The sequence below is a fragment of the Phyllobates terribilis genome, unplaced genomic scaffold, assembly GCF_046119375.1.
Source record: "Phyllobates terribilis strain yellow unplaced genomic scaffold, ASM4611937v1 Scaffold_20__1_contigs__length_20440879, whole genome shotgun sequence".
Taxonomy (NCBI): Eukaryota; Metazoa; Chordata; class Amphibia; order Anura; family Dendrobatidae; genus Phyllobates; species Phyllobates terribilis.
Genome location: NW_027362780.1, coordinates 4,647,267 through 4,652,107, shown reverse-complemented (window position 1 = coordinate 4,652,107; position 4,841 = coordinate 4,647,267).

Below are 4,841 nucleotides of genomic sequence, written 5' to 3'. Positions count from 1 at the left end.
TATCCTATGCTTTATTAAATTGTATTTCTGTGGTTTTATCCTATGCTTTATTAAATTGTATTTATGTTGTTTTAACCTATGCTTTATTAAATTTTATTTATGTTGTTTTATCCTATGCTTTATTAAATTGTATTTATGTTGTTTTATCCTATGCTTTATTAAATTGTATTTATGTTGTTTTATCCTATGCTTTATTAAATTGAATTTATGTTGTTTTATCCTATGCTTTATTATATTGTATTTAATTTGTTTTATCCTATGCTTTATTAAATTGTATTCATGTAGTTTTAGCCTATGCTTTATTAAATTGTATTTATGTTGTTTTATCCTATGCTTTATTAAATTGTATTTATGTTGTTTATCCTATGTTTCATTAAATTGTATTTATGTTGTTTTATCCTCTGCTTTATTAAATTGTATTTATGTTGTTTTGTCCTATGCTTTATTAAATTGTATTTATGTTGTTTTATCCTATGCTTTATTAAATTGTATTTCTGTGGTTTTATCCTATGCTTTATTAAATTGTATTTATGTTGTTTTATCCTATGCTTTATTAAATTGTATTTATGTTGTTTTATCCTATGCTTTATTAAATTGTATTTATGTTGTTTATCCTATGTTTCATTAAATTGTATTTATGTTGTTTTATCCTCTGCTTTATTAAATTGTATTTATGTTGTTTTGTCCTATGCTTTATTAAATTGTATTTATGTTGTTTTATCCTATGCTTTATTAAATTGTATTTCTGTGGTTTTGTCCTATGCTTTATTAAATTGTATTTATGTTGTTTTAACCTATGCTTTATTAAATTTTATTTATGTTGTTTTATCCTATGCTTTATTAAATTGTATTTATGTTGTTTTATCCTATGCTTTATTAAATTGTATTTATGTTGTTTTATCCTATGCTTTATTAAATTTTTATTTATGTTGTTTTATCCTATGCTTTATTAAATTTTATTTATGTTGTTTTATCCTATGCTTTATTAAATTGTATTTATGTTGTTTTATCCTATGCTTTATTATATTGTATTTAATTTGTTTTATCCTATGCTTTATTAAATTGTATTCATGTAGTTTTAGCCTATGCTTTATTAAATTGAATTTATGTTGTTTTATCCTATACTTTATTATATTGTATTTAATTTGTTTTATCCTAAGCTTTATTAAATTGTATTTATGTAGTTTTAGCCTATGCTTTATTAAATTGTATTTATGTTGTTTATCCTATGCTTTATTAAATTGTATTTATGTTGTTTATCCTATGTTTCATTAAATTGTATTTATGTTGTTTTATCCTATGCTTTATTAAATTGTATTTATGTTGTTTTGTCTATACTTTATTAAATTGTATTTATGTTGTTTTATCCTATGCTTTATTAAATTGTATTTATGTTGTTTTATCCTATGCTTTATTAAATTGTATTTATGTTGTTTTAACCTATGCTTTATTAAATTGTATTTATGTTGTTTTATCATATGCTTTATTAAATTGTATTTATGTTGTTTTATCCTATGCTTTATTAAATTGTATTTATGTTTTTTATCCTATGCTTTATTAAATTTTTATTTATGTTGTTTTATCCTATGCTTTATTAAATTGTATTTATGTTGTTTTATCCTATGCTTTATTAAATTGTATTTATGTTGTTTTATCCTATGCTTTATTAAATTGTATTTATGTTGCTTTAACCTATGCTTTATTAAATTGTATTCATGTTGTTTTATCTTATGCTTTATTAAATTGTATTTATGTTGTTTTATCCTATGCTTTATTAAATTGAATTTATGTTGTTTTATCCTATGCTTTATTATATTGTATTTAATTTGTTTTATCCTAAGCTTTATTAAATTGTATTTATGTAGTTTTAGCCTATGCTTTATTAAATTGTATTTATGTTGTTTATCCTATGCTTTATTAAATTGTATTTATGTTGTTTATCCTATGTTTCATTAAATTGTATTTATGTTTTTTTATCCTATGCTTTATTAAATTGTATTTATGTTGTTTTGTCTATACTTTATTAAATTGTATTTATGTTGTTTTATCCTATGCTTTATTAAATTGTATTTATGTTGTTTTATCCTATGCTTTATTAAATTGTATTTATGTTGTTTTAACCTATGCTTTATTAAATTGTATTTATGTTGTTTTATCATATGCTTTATTAAATTGTATTTATGTTGTTTTATCCTATGCTTTATTAAATTGTATTTATGTTTTTTTATCCTATGCTTTATTAAATTTTTATTTATGTTGTTTTATCCTATGCTTTATTAAATTGTATTTATGTTGTTTTATCCTATGCTTTATTAAATTGTATTTATGTTGTTTTATCCTATGCTTTATTAAATTATATTTATGTTGTTTTATCCTATGCTTTATTAAATTGTATTCATGTTGTTTTATCTTATGCTTTATTAAATTGTATTTATGTTGTTTTATCCTATGCTTTAAAAAATTGAATTTATGTTGTTTTATCCTATGCTTTATTATATTGTATATAATTTGTTTTATCCTATGCTTTATTAAATTGTATTTATGTAGTTTTAGCCTATGCTTTATTAAATTGTATTTATGTTGTTTTATCCTCTGCTTTATTAAATTGTATTTATGTTGTTTTGTCCTATGCTTTATTAAATTGTATTTATGTTGTTTTATCCTATGCTTTATTAAATTGTATTTCTGTGGTTTTATCCTATGCTTTATTAAATTGTATTTATGTTGTTTTAACCTATGCTTTATTAAATTTTATTTATGTTGTTTTATCCTATGCTTTATTAAATTGTATTTATGTTGTTTTATCCTATGCTTTATTAAATTGTATTTATGTTGTTTTATCCTATGCTTTATTAAATTGAATTTATGTTGTTTTATCCTATGCTTTATTATATTGTATTTAATTTGTTTTATCCTATGCTTTATTAAATTGTATTCATGTAGTTTTAGCCTATGCTTTATTAAATTGTATTTATGTTGTTTTATCCTATGCTTTATTAAATTGTATTTATGTTGTTTATCCTATGTTTCATTAAATTGTATTTATGTTGTTTTATCCTCTGCTTTATTAAATTGTATTTATGTTGTTTTGTCCTATGCTTTATTAAATTGTATTTATGTTGTTTTATCCTATGCTTTATTAAATTGTATTTCTGTGGTTTTATCCTATGCTTTATTAAATTGTATTTATGTTGTTTTATCCTATGCTTTATTAAATTGTATTTCTGTGGTTTTATCCTATGCTTTATTAAATTGTATTTATGTTGTTTTAACCTATGCTTTATTAAATTTTATTTATGTTGTTTTATCCTATGCTTTATTAAATTGTATTTATGTTGTTTTATCCTATGCTTTATTAAATTGTATTTATGTTGTTTTATCCTATGCTTTATTAAATTGAATTTATGTTGTTTTATCCTATGCTTTATTATATTGTATTTAATTTGTTTTATCCTATGCTTTATTAAATTGTATTCATGTAGTTTTAGCCTATGCTTTATTAAATTGTATTTATGTTGTTTTATCCTATGCTTTATTAAATTGTATTTATGTTGTTTTATCCTATGCTTTATTAAATTGAATTTATGTTGTTTTATCCTATGCTTTATTATATTGTATTTAATTTGTTTTATCCTATGCTTTATTAAATTGTATTCATGTAGTTTTAGCCTATGCTTTATTAAATTGTATTTCTGTGGTTTTATCCTATGCTTTATTAAATTGTATTTATGTTGTTTTAACCTATGCTTTATTAAATTTTATTTATGTTGTTTTATCCTATGCTTTATTAAATTGTATTTATGTTGTTTTATCCTATGCTTTATTAAATTGTATTTATGTTGTTTTATCCTATGCTTTATTAAATTGAATTTATGTTGTTTTATCCTATGCTTTATTATATTGTATTTAATTTGTTTTATCCTATGCTTTATTAAATTGTATTCATGTAGTTTTAGCCTATGCTTTATTAAATTGTATTTATGTTGTTTTATCCTATGCTTTATTAAATTGTATTTATGTTGTTTATCCTATGTTTCATTAAATTGTATTTATGTTGTTTTATCCTCTGCTTTATTAAATTGTATTTATGTTGTTTTGTCCTATGCTTTATTAAATTGTATTTATGTTGTTTTATCCTATGCTTTATTAAATTGTATTTCTGTGGTTTTATCCTATGCTTTATTAAATTGTATTTATGTTGTTTTATCCTATGCTTTATTAAATTGTATTTATGTTGTTTTATCCTATGCTTTATTAAATTGTATTTATGTTGTTTATCCTATGTTTCATTAAATTGTATTTATGTTGTTTTATCCTCTGCTTTATTAAATTGTATTTATGTTGTTTTGTCCTATGCTTTATTAAATTGTATTTATGTTGTTTTATCCTATGCTTTATTAAATTGTATTTCTGTGGTTTTGTCCTATGCTTTATTAAATTGTATTTATGTTGTTTTAACCTATGCTTTATTAAATTTTATTTATGTTGTTTTATCCTATGCTTTATTAAATTGTATTTATGTTGTTTTATCCTATGCTTTATTAAATTGTATTTATGTTGTTTTATCCTATGCTTTATTAAATTTTTATTTATGTTGTTTTATCCTATGCTTTATTAAATTTTATTTATGTTGTTTTATCCTATGCTTTATTAAATTGTATTTATGTTGTTTTATCCTATGCTTTATTATATTGTATTTAATTTGTTTTATCCTATGCTTTATTAAATTGTATTCATGTAGTTTTAGCCTATGCTTTATTAAATTGAATTTATGTTGTTTTATCCTATACTTTATTATATTGTATTTAATTTGTTTTATCCTAAGCTTTATTAAATTGTAT